The sequence below is a fragment of the Fringilla coelebs genome, assembly GCF_963513975.1.
Source record: "Fringilla coelebs genome assembly, chromosome: 1".
In the NCBI taxonomy this organism is placed as follows: Eukaryota; Metazoa; Chordata; class Aves; order Passeriformes; family Fringillidae; genus Fringilla; species Fringilla coelebs.
In genome coordinates, this window is record NC_140028.1 from 121420327 (window position 1) to 121432761 (window position 12435).

Sequence of the window (12435 nt, forward strand, 5' to 3'; positions counted from 1 at the left end):
GGCAGTTTCGGGAGCGGGTGCTGTCCCTAACGGCGCATCTCCCCGCGGAGCACGACCCTGCCCGGCACTCCGGACCCCGCCTGAGCTCCCCCCAGGGCCACGCTCCCGGCCCAGCCGGGGCACGGAGCCCATCACTTGTCCTCCCTCCGTGCCCGCCCCCGGGGCGCCCTCACAGCGCGCCCACCGCTCCCGCCCGGCCACGGAGCGGGCCGGCCCCGCCCACCGGGGCGGGGCGCGCGCACGGCCCGCTCTGCCACGCCATTGGCTGGCGTGACCGCGCTGCGCGCTCCGGTTGGCTGCGGCCGCCGCCAGGCAGCGGCGGGGCCGGGCGGTGTCCGCCCGCCGCTGCCGCTCCCGGCGGGAGGCTGAGTTTGAGTCGCGGCCGCGGCGGAGCCGCCGGGCGGGAGGGTGAGTTCGATTCGTGGCCGCTCCCGCAGGGACAACTTTTTTTCCGCGCGGGGCTGGCGCATGCCGACGGGGCGGCCGCGGCCGTCGGGCAACTCGCGGCCGACTGAACGGAGCCCCCCCAGGCTGCGGGTCCCGCGCCCCACCCTGGGGCAGCCGGCGGCGCGCGGCTGGGGTGGCCGTGACTCGCCGGGGCGGCGGGGGCTGAAGGGCGCGGGGAGGGAGGCCGGGAGGGGGCGGCGGAGTTGCCGGGGGCAGGGCCGGTGTCCGGGGGCGATGGAGGGGCAGGGCGGCACCCTGCCCCCGGTGCGGGGCTGTGGGGCGGCGCTCCGGGCACAGGCTGCGGCTTCCCCCGGTCCCGCGGGTCCTCCCGGGGCCCCGCCGGTGTCCCGGCCGCGTCTGGCCGCCCGCTCGCCGCGCACAGCCCGCACCCGGTCCGGCCGCGGCAGGGCACAGCGGGCATCGCCGGGGCGTCTGGGGGCCGGCGGGGCAGCGGCGCCTTGCGCCGCCGGGAGAAGGCGGCCGGGGCTGCGGGGGAGACAAAGGAGCTGCTCCCGCGGCGTCCCCGGAGCAGGGCAGGCAGCGCGGTGCCTGGCAGCGGGCTCCCGGTGCCGCTGCGGACCCTCGTGGGGAGGTTTGGGGCAGAGTTGGGCGGCGTGCTGAGGAACGCCTGGGTGCGGACCCGTCCTGGGGGTGTGTTCGGCGGTGTCGCTGCCGCCGCCGCGGGTTGTGTGCCCGCCGCGGGGATGCGGGAGGTGGCAGCAACAGTTAGAACCGCGGAGTTGGGGAAGCCGAGCGGGCAGCGCCGCCGGCTGCAGGGCTTGTGTCTCCGTGCTTTCACTCGGAGCGCCTTCAATTGAAGTGGCCTTCCGTGTGCTTTGAGTGTCAAAGGCAAGGATGAAAGCAGAGATAGTGGCGTGGATTTGTCTTGTCCCCTGTAATCCCGACAGCCATCACGTTCGTTTCCCGTCCAATTGAATTCTAGCTCTCTGCCGAAAAAGCTCCCCAGCCTTAGCTTCACAGGGAGAAGATTTGTGCGCTTTAAGATTGTGAAGTCCTGCTAGTATGGAGCTTTCAGGAGTTTTAACATACACTGCCAGTGTGAGGAGATGACTGTAGAAGAGCCAAATATTAAAATTTCTACTACCTGGTTGTTGTTAGGGTGCTTAGCTGCAAATTCAGATTTAGTGAATTTTTTTTAAGGCAAGCTGAGCAAATGGCACTGCAAAGAGGCAAGAAGCAGTGTTATGGAGCAAAGCATAGAGTGACATTGATGACTGCATTTTGTGGTATCTGAAAGGCCTTTCTGCAGTTTTTCCCTTCAATTATGGATTTGCATGCTGCAGTGGTTTTTCAGAAGTTTGTGCTTTCCATTGAAAGGTTGGGATTAGAAGGGACCTTAGAGATGATATAGTTTCATGCCTCTAATGGCATCTTGCTTTTGTTTTCTCCACCTTTCAACAAGTTCTTTTATGTTACAGAAATTAAGTAATGTTGTATAATGTGGTCAAATTAATTTGCAATCTATTGTAGTTTCATCAGTGAAATAGTTTTGGTAAAAGTAGTGTACTTTGAAGTTGAGTTTTAGGTCCTTCTGGCAGTGTTTTTGGACGTATTTTTTCCTCCAGAGTAGGAAAGAAATATAAACCCACTAATTTTGAAATACAAAACCCGTCTGCTTATCTTCTGTGATAATTTCTTTGTGAGGCAAGGCACTTCTAATAGGCCTTTTATAAGAGGGGTGATAATTTTGAGGAAGTTCAGTACTACTTGGGATGATTTATTAACTGTAACAATTCACTTCCTTGAAGCAGTGAGCTGTTTTAAAGGGACATGTTTTGTTTAGTCAGAAAGCTTCTTCCAAGGAAAAAGGCTGTCAGGGGCAGGATCACGTTGAAATTCTGCTGTAGCCTCCTGAATGGGCGGGTTTGCTTTCACTTGAGAGAGTCCATGGGAGACGTGTTCCAAGGAATAGCTGGGTAGTTAAGTCACTTGGATTCTAATTTTGTGAGGACTTGTATCACAACCATGTGTGTGAGATATTGTAAGGCTGGGCACTACAAGTGGTGTGTGTCATCTGCGTTTTACTTAGCACAGTGGGGCTGGCTCTGAGCTGGGAGGCAAGCCCATATGCTGATGCATGTGGCTGGGTCAAAACTAATAGTAAGTCACTGAGTTAAAGTCTTATTCATAGTACACCTTCCTCTAAAACCCCAATATCTTGAACCTTCCTCATGTTCAGGTCAGGAAATTGATTTTCATTAAAGCGTACCTTAAGGTACCTATTAGGTTGTGTTCTTAACCTGTCACTGACTTCAGTGCATGCAGTGTGAAAATCACCTTGTTCATTCTGGAGGTTTAAATTATTAAAGTGTGGGCTAATGTCTGGTTATTTTAATTAGAAATAAATGGTCTGATGTGACACTGTGGTTTTTTTCAGGTTTTATGGAGAATGCATAGTTTGCAAAATGATTTCTTAGAGAAAGTCACAGTTCCCAGGTTTCCCTTTGGGACTAAGAGCTTGTGGCGTATTAGAGGCTTTAGGATGAAACTTTCATGAGGCATAAATGTTTATGTTGATGAGAATACTAAAATGTAGTAGCTCTTGGGCTCTTAACAAAGATCACCTCTGCACTGAGCTAACATACAAAGCCTCCACGGGGGAACAGCTTAGACTTAAATCTGTTAGGTGAATTGCCAGGTCAGGTTTCATTCCCAGCCCTTCCCTTTGACAGATGTGCTCTCTGCATAACCTAGCACGCTTCTTCTCTCACAAATGGAAGACTGGGTAGAAAGCTGATCTATCCTTAGGTCTCCCCTAGGGCTGTGTGGGCAGTTTTGTTAGCAGAAGTGGAAGTTACACCTGTGAATCACTGCGCTCGCGTGCGTTACGTCCAGTGTTACCAAGCAGTCAGTCTTCCAAGAGCAAGGTGCATGAAATTTAAGCAGGAGATGTGATCTTGCTGTGTAGGAAATGAGAAGCGTGACAGTCTGACCTTCCCTGCTTGCATACTCTGTTTTCTTTGAAGAGGACTAAAGTCCAAATCTTGTGCACTTCAGAAAAACTGAAGACTGCCCATCTGTAATTATATTCTGAGGTTAAATAGTTTGGCTGGAGTGACCCTGTCTAATCTCTGAGACTTCCATGGGATTATGGAAATACAGCATGCTTAAAACCTGCAGTTTATATGCAGTGTCTTTAGTGTGTTGGTTTGTACTTGGTAGGATGTGGTTGAGAGAGGTTGTTGATATTTACTGGAATCTTGTAGTTTCCCTGCTTAGGAGAATTACAGCTTTTGTTTTGTTAACGCTATTCTGTTTAATTGTGCTAGTATATATATGTAAAAAACATGTCTTAAATTAGAATTTTAGGCCTGAGATCTTTTCTTTAGATCTGTGTTTTCTTTCTGTTCCAGGAAAAACAGCCCCTGTGGCATTTGCAGTTCTCAGTTGCTAGAATTGAAATGGTGATGTATGAAATGCACATTTGGAAGTGGAGCATGTGTTGGAATTAAAGCATTTTTTATTAGCATCAGTTATTTAGAAAGTTAAATTGGATTAGTTTATTTGAAATGCTTTGTGAGATAATCTCGGAAGGCAGCAACAAGGTGTCAGGATAAGGATAGAAATCTGTGTCAGCGTTGTTGAAGACAAGGAGTACTAAAGTATGAAAATGTTTTTAATGTGTAGCAACTACATATTGCTGCTAGGCTGTGTTTAAAGCTGCTGCTCCAGCTCTGCATGCCATTAAAATGTTTATTCCTGCAATGGCCAGACTCTTTCCTCTCTGCTCTATAATGTGTAAGTGTATGCCCACACTTTTTAGATTATGTGCTTCTGCATGAACTTGAGATTTTCTCTATAAACGACTGACACTTGAATTACTTAAAGTTATTTGAAAACATCTAAAAAGATTTGCACAAGACTGACAGGTGAAATGCTTCTGCATTTGTTCTTTCTGTAAATCAGATTTCTATCAGAATTTGTGTTAGAACTTTTCTAGCATGAAAACTCAAATACTCACCAAAACACCGAAACCAACATCTGAAAGATCTAACAACTGTAATAATTTTCAGCTTGTAGCATTTCTACATTAGTGCTGGATATAAGTATTTTCGTGTTCTTGTGTTGAAACTGTTTTGAAGCCTTTGCCCTAATCAGGACCACATTCAAGAGGAGCAGAATAAAAATAGCATCTTGGCCGAGTCTGTGAGGGCAGCTGTTATTTATGGCAATTTCTTTGGTCACATCCCCACATGAACTTACATGCTTTGCTAACAACTGGAAAGACAGTGAGTGAAAGCCGTATAACTTAGAGCCAAGTGAGTCCTGAAATTGTCTGAATGTGACCCTATTTTGTCTTGTAGTGCCAGAAAGGGGAGGATGTTGGTGTAGGTGTTCGTGTGATGAATTAAGGGTTCTGTTTATAAGACTTCAGTTTAACTTCTAAATGGTGTACAAATGTAAAACAGATGGGTTCAATAGACTGTGGTTATTAGAGGCATTATTTATTAGGACTGGAAGCAATAAAGGACATGGAATTTGGACAGATGTTTAATTATCATCACTCTTGTATATGGAGAACGCCATGGAAAGTGAGGGAATGCATGAAACGTTTCTTAATTTATAAATGACCAGCAATGTTGAAGAATCATCTGAGTGTTGAGATTAAGACTTAGAAATGGGTTATCTCTTCAAAACAGATGTATGTTTTTGTTTTTCCATCTCTAACCTCTGATGATATGAAATTCTATGTAGCAACTGAAGAATAGTAAAATAATGTAGGTGAAAGTAATATGAGTAAAACATGCTTATTGCTGATGCAAAAGTTGGAAAGTATTTGTATTTCATCCTGATTGGCACAAGAGCTCTCATTCTAAGCTTTGTGACAAAAAAATGTATACTTGGGGCTCTTTTGATAGCTATTAAAGACAGCTTTCTTAGGCTATCTTATCTCATACCTTTACATTTTGTTACTTTTCTCTATTTGGAATCTAACCTTTATTTAAAAATAGCATAGCATGCTCTGAAGCTGCACTGGGTACTAATTAATACTCTTCAGTGCTTAAAGTCTTGCTGTCTCCTAAGGTTTCCTGCTGTTTGCACTGGATAAATATTTATGCTTCAGCAAGGCATTAATTTCAACCTGACGAACAGTGCATACAACTTTAATATTTTGCTAATACTAAACACCATGATTCACTCCTTTTGCTGTATTTTATTGTGGTTTCTTTTTTTAGGAAAGGAGGAAAAAAATCCTATTACACTTTAAATATGTGGTAGGGAATTATATCTAGTACTCAACAATTAACCTGTCTAATAGTCTGAGTATTGTACAGGAGCTAGTGCTGGATAATATAAGGTCTCCATGAGCATCTAGTTAATGGACAACGTTGTACTATGTAGTGATTTGTAAAAGCAATTGCTTTCTATTAATTCTTTTCAGTCCTATAATACTATTTGTTGTATTAAAGGAGATGACTGGAATATGTGTATAAGTTGACCTAGTAAATTTTTAAAAATTGCATTTGGCGAGTTTTTTACACCAGTTACCTTCTCTGTTAGTTAGGATACTGTGAATATTTTCAGTGTACTGTGTAATCATGTCAGGTGTGCTACAGTCACATCCCTACCTGAGGAAGTAGACTAAAGGATCTTCAGATATAACAATTTTTTTTTTCCCTCTGGTAAATACTCCTTTGCAGTATTTGCTGGCTGAAAGACATTGTGTTTCTTCCAGATTTGAAATAGGTAGACTGTAGCATTATGTGTTTGGTGTTAGGCTGATGAAGGGGAGAACAGTGTGATCAAAGTGGGGGAAGGAGCAGGGTTGGGGAGTTCCTTAGCTCTTGGTACTTGGTGCTAAAGCAACAATTTTATGTTCCTTACAGTCAATTTAGACTTGTTTTGCCAGTGAAATGCTGAGTATTATCCTACGGTTTGTGGTCAATAGCACATCTGGTTAAACGAATTATCATAAACTCTGTTAAAAGAATATATTTGTTATTGACTTCCTTTAGGCTGTGCCAAAATACCTGCCTGCTTCACGTCCCATGCTGCAGACATGCTACTGTTTTTACTCAGTTACAGCTTTTAGGCTCAATAAGCTGCAGTCTTACCGCTCACATCTCTTATGTTCCTAATTGTATTGACTCCGTATGTCAGGTGTAGAAAGACTAATAGGCTCCTGCATTTTTTTCCCTGCTTTGAACTAAATTCCCAGTGCAGCAGCCAGAGGAGCAGGTGAGAGGCTTTTGACAGTAATTCTGCGCATCTGCTTACACGTGCATTTGCAGCTTTGTGAGTTCTGGTATAATATTTACAAATTTCTGCCTGTCTTGAGAATGTGATTTATATTTAATGGTAAAGCTGAGCAAAAAATTTAGAGTTTCTTTACCCTTCTCCCTGTTTTCTCAGCAGCATTATGTGTCAGCGCTGTAAATTAGGGGTATTTTTGCAACAGTCATGTTGTGATGAGACCCTTCAGACAATCGAGTAACAAACGGAGTAACAATTCTGTTACTCAGTGAAACACAAAAAAGGAAACATCTGTTTTGCTTAGTCTGTAATGATACAGCTTGGAGTAACAGGATTCTGTTGTCTCAGCTGGAATTGGTTGAAGTTTTGTTGACTTTTCAGTAATGTGTACAAATATAGCAGAACTACTCTCCCAGCACTTCTGCATCATGCTGGGGATTGGCTGAGTAAATTTGCAGTCTCTGCTACTTTTAATTCTTTTGCTGCCATACTTTAGCTTGGTATATGTATTTTCAATATAATTCCCTTTGTTCTTAGGCTGAAATTTAACAATATCTAAAACATATGCATTTGGATTGGTTACCAAGGGTTTTTACTAGGATTGAATGGTAATTTGTGCAGTGATGTTTTCTCCCAGACTGTTACTGGCAAACTGTAGCTGCACAGGGAATAATGATGATGATTTTCCACCCAAAACAACATAATCAGAGGAGAGCTCTAAACTGTGTCATTCCCTTGTATACATAGTGCACACATTCATTCATTCATTCATTCATTCATTCCTTAAGGAAGTAATGGAAATCTTTGGCTCATTGCTATTTTAGTGGTATTCAAAAGTGGCTTTGGTTTTGTCCTGTTTTGGTAAAGAAGTGAATTCCGGTTCACCTGTGCTCACAAAGCTGCTCCAGTCCTGTGAAACAGTGGCAGGGACTGCCTTAACCATTTACAGCTGCTTCTTGGTGTGGTAGTATAAAAGTCCTGTATAAATTCAGTAGGTGGAGTAGGATGTGGATACATTGGATGTCAAGGGGAGAAGGAGCACCTAGATGAAGGTCCTGCTTGTACACTAAATTGAGGAACTGACAAAAGTGGGAATAGAAAGTTAACTGAGTGATGAAACAGGAACCAAATGATGCCACACCCTTGAAGAAGTTCCTTAAATATGTCTATAGATGTTAAATCATAGGTGTATGACCTTTTTGTTTTGTGCTATTAACCCTCAAATGTCATGTGGCCATTCACTTAGATGATATTTGGGTTTTTTTCATCCACTGTGATGGAGGTTGCTTTGCTCTTGGTTCATTGCAACACTTCTTTTATATGCAGAACATGCTGTGTCCAAAGGTTGTTAGGCTGTGTTGATGTCCTTTGGCTCTGGTTCATCCAGTCCACTACGCCCCAAATACATGTGCAATCAATCACCAATTTCCATGTATTGTCACAACTGTGTCTGCCATTCAAGTGACTTCTCAGACACTGCTTGTTGTAAGCACAGTACACTAAATCAAGTTCTCAAGTTCACAGATTTGAGATTATTACAGAAATAAATTTTGACCACTTTGTAGTTAGGCTACAGAAATATTTGCCTGGCTCTGAATCATCAAATCTGTGCTCTAAGCCAGTACTCTGAATTAATGACTGGTTATAGAAGCACCATTCACTTCTTCTAGAATACTAGATATGTAGGATATGTAATAATGCTCTTAAAAGTCAGGCCTGTCTTGAGCAGAAGACATTGTGTGATTTAATGAGAATGCAAATAAAAGAAAGAGAAAAAGAAAATGAATGTATGCTCTGTTATTTTAAACCTTAAACTGTTTTCTGCTACTTAAGTGGTAACAATATAAATTCCGTAGAAACTTTCTGTTGTTGTGACTTTGGAATAATGGCAGATTACTTGATAATACCAATTAATTTGGAAATCTGTACTCAAATAAAGAGTCCTTCCAGAACCTGTATAATTTGAGTTTTATTAGCTTTCTGTTTCTTGGACTGATTAATATTCTGACCTTTAGGTGCTTTCATGAAATGGGAACTTTTTATTTTAAAAAGCTTTTTCATCTAACATGAATTCAATCTAAATTAATACATCTCTTAACATAAGAGAATTATAATCCTTTTCTGCTTTGACAGTATTATGCTTTTGGGATTTGACTTAAAAAAAAAAATTACAATGCAGAGCAAGACATACAGGGTAGTAAATTCTCTTGAGACTTTGAGTTGCATATATTTTGTCTGTACTACAGCATTAATATGAGACAGTAGAGCATTTAATGTATTGGATGTATCTTCTGAATGACACAGAAGCGTGGGTCCTGCTTCTAAAAATTTTAGTTGGGAAGTCATGTTTTTCTGTAGCTTGTAAAGTATGTAAAAACCCACAAAATTGTTCCTAGTTGCTCTGAAATGTTTTTCAAGTGAATGCGTCTAGTCTTGTGAGTGTGTGCGGATGGGCTGTTGTGGGGGTGGGGGAATGTGAAGGGATGAGGAAGAATAAGAGAACTGTCATGAAGAGATAAAGCTTGTTTCTCCTGAAACTGTTTAACACAGCTAAATACATGCATTGCATGCATATATTGATAACTTTAATTCTGTAATTTAACAGGGAGCAGTTATCAAACACTAAAACTGAGACCTAAGGTTGTTTGCAGTATTGATGCCCCCCTTTTCTGGAAAATGTCCCTTTGTATGGATTGTTGTTTTTTCTTCCCTGTGAAAATGAGCTACTAAAACACCTGTCAGTAGACTATCATAGATCTCTTTTTGCTATAAAATCTGGGGTGTATTCCTGATAGCAAGGTTCTTGCTTTTCTTTCATGATCTTAGAGGAAATGGTAGAATGGTGCACTGGAGATAATATTTTGCAGATAGAAAGCTATCAAGAATGGTAATGCTGCTGCATTAGGGTTAGGGTGATGGGATGTATCATAGCACTTCAAATGAAGGTTCTGGAGTCAAAATGAAACCTTTCCATTGCAGCTGTATTTGATCATGTCTGATATTATGCTGTATTGTAGATCTTCCCTGGGCAGCCCAGTGCGGTGGCACAACCGATCCGGAGAAGTCACTGTGAACCTCGGGGAGAGTTCTCTTTTCTTTGTGAAGGGTGGGTGCCCTGGAACGGGTTTGGCCTGAAAGAGGGGCCTGTACTTTACCAGATAAGGCTGTCCTGGCATAGGAATAGTATTCCCCAATTTAATATTTCCACTGAAACCTTCCAAACCGCAACTACTTGCTCAGTCTCCCTTTCCCCCTGTGCCTTTCCTGCCTAGGGATAGAGAGGAGAATTAGGGGCACAAAAAGCAAAGATTACAGGTTGAGATAAGAACAATTTACTGGAAACAGAAATTGAATAAGAAACAGTAACAACTATACTATCAATAACAAAGTGTACAAAAAAGGCAAACAATTGAGACATGATTGCTCACCGTGCAGAACTGGCTACCCAGAGTGCTTCCCCTGGTGATGAGACAATAACATCTGGATCCTCACTATGCCCTTCCTAGCTACTGCAAAAATTAACCCTGTCCTGGCCTGATCCTGTCATAAATCACTTCTGAAGCACCTGGTACTTTTGCAGCCCAATTCTCAGTTTGTGGAGCTCCTTATATTTTATGGAGGCAGAAGGATGATTGAGTTGAAATGAACTCCCAAGAGCTGCTACAAAATTTCTTCCTCATGTGGCTTGTGTAGTGTCTTCTAAAGTTAGTGTCTGTCTTGCAGGTTGTCATGGTTTTACGCTTAGACATCTCTGCTTTCCAAATTGAATGAGGTGCGGATACCTGGAGCAGGGTTGGAAATAGGCAGTCTCCTAAAATCTCATTCTTAGCCAGCAGAATTGGGAAGTTTTGGTCAAAAATTGCACCGTTTTGGTCAAAAGTTCTTAATATTGCTGCTAAAAAGTAGGTGAAGAGTCTTTCGGACTCCTGTCCTGCTTTGTGAACTGTGTCCTTTTCCTTCTGCTAGGTCACAGCTAAACTACTTGCCAGATGAATGCTTCTGGATTTGTACTACTTGAAACTATGTGCTGTAATGGTAGAAGGTGTTAAAATTGTGTCTTTTACAGTCAATGCTCAGAGATGAGGTTCAGGCCCTGCTCAGTTCTCCACATGTTTTTAGTCATACTCAAGCTGTTGTGCAGCATCTGCCTGTGCATGCTTTACACTGAGAGTCTTTCAGCAGCTGAATTACCCAACACCTTTCTTTTCATATGACTGAACGTTCTGAACAAACTCTAACATGAGATGACTTGCAATTTTCACTTAGAAAACAAAACTTGGTTTTTAAAATTAGCTTGCAGCAAATTGACTTCACAGATAGATTAAGTGAGTAACTGCCTGTAAAGGTAATACTGTGGTAGCATTGAAGATTGAGGAGGCAAGGAGATACATGCCACAGCATTGCTACCATAATAATGCTCCATGCTTTTGAGAAGGCCACTGCTTAGTTCAAGATTTTTATGCAGTACTAAAATGAATGCTGCAACACAATTATTCTCTCTATAGTTTATTGTCTTTCAGTGTTTTAAATTTGCCTTTGGGTGACATCATAGGGATGCAGTGTACTTTGGGCTTAGGGAACTAAGGTGTAAAAGAACAGTAAGTACGTTTGGGGTTCTGTACAGAATGTTTCTTGTATGGAGTGAACTTGTGCAGCACTGCTTTCCCTTACAGAAGTGATAAGAGCACTGTGTGATGTACTGTGGAATTAATTGCCAGTTCACTGATGTTCTCAGCATGAGTTATGGAAGTCTTGACACATAGAAAACAGGCAAGATTTCTAAAGCTTTCTAGTTCATTTATTTGGTTAAGCTTGTGCTTGTACTCATTTTAATGTGACTTAATTTGAATTCTATTTCTGTATGATGCATGTAGTTTTTATCTTGATTTTTCTTTGTATGTGTTGGAACAGTTAACTATATTAATCCAGAAAACATAAGGACAATTAAGACAAGATTTTTCAATTATGTGTGTTTTATTCTGTCTAAGATTATGCTGTTTATATATCTGTTCTTTCTTAAAGAGTCAATAAGATGTAAACAGTTATGTTTGCATGGAATAAAAGTGGAAGCAAGTATATTTTAACTGCTAAAAAAACTGCTTTGAAAGTAATGTCTTACTTGATTTCCCTATAATGAAACTACTGATGAATTACAGATGATAGAAAAGCTAACATTTGAGGATATACTCCAGATGAAATAGCTTGAAAGAGTAGGGATTCTGCATGCCAGAGAATGGGGTGTAACTGGAGTAAGTTGACTTACAGGTGGTCACTTTTGGCTGACTGTGGCTTTCAACGTGGCAGATGTACTTAGAGTGTGCATTTATCCAGTAGGCAGCAGGGAAGAAATAGTAAAGCAGGATTTAAAAAGGTAGCAAGGAAGAAGTAGTAGAGGACAATGAAAAAATAAAATTCAAGCTGTGGAAGTTATTTCCTCTTACTTCATTTTGGCACTGTATTGTTTGGGCTGCTTTTGTCCTGCTTAAACAATATAGATGTGATTTACTATGGCTTGTATAAATCCAAGTGAATATATCAGTGCTTGTAGTCTCTTATCTCTATCCTGGTGACTTGTTTGACTGGCATGAGTAATTTGATTGTCTTGGGAGCCAATTCCCCTTGGTAGTAAAGGGTGAATACAAGGTTAGTTGAGTACAAATGTGGTTTGTAATTGATTGCTAATCTGAAATTGAGCAAATAAATTTGCCAGGAGTCAAAGATTAGGATTAAAATCTTCAAAAGCCTGTCCTATTAGGAGTCTTACCTTTGCTT

At 42.3% G+C, this 12435-nt stretch overlaps 1 protein-coding gene across 4 annotated transcripts in view; it reads left to right on the forward strand.

Annotated features, from left to right (window-relative positions):
• Positions 1-364: 364 nt before the first annotated feature.
• Positions 365-12435, forward strand: part of HYCC1 (hyccin PI4KA lipid kinase complex subunit 1) — a 43171-nt gene continuing 31100 nt past the window's right edge. For all 4 annotated transcript variants that reach the window (XM_084222584.1, XM_084222587.1, XM_084222586.1 and 1 more), the window contains exon 1: positions 365-408. The gene's annotated coding sequence lies outside the window, so the exon portion shown is untranslated. The remainder of the gene's footprint in view (positions 409-12435) is intronic.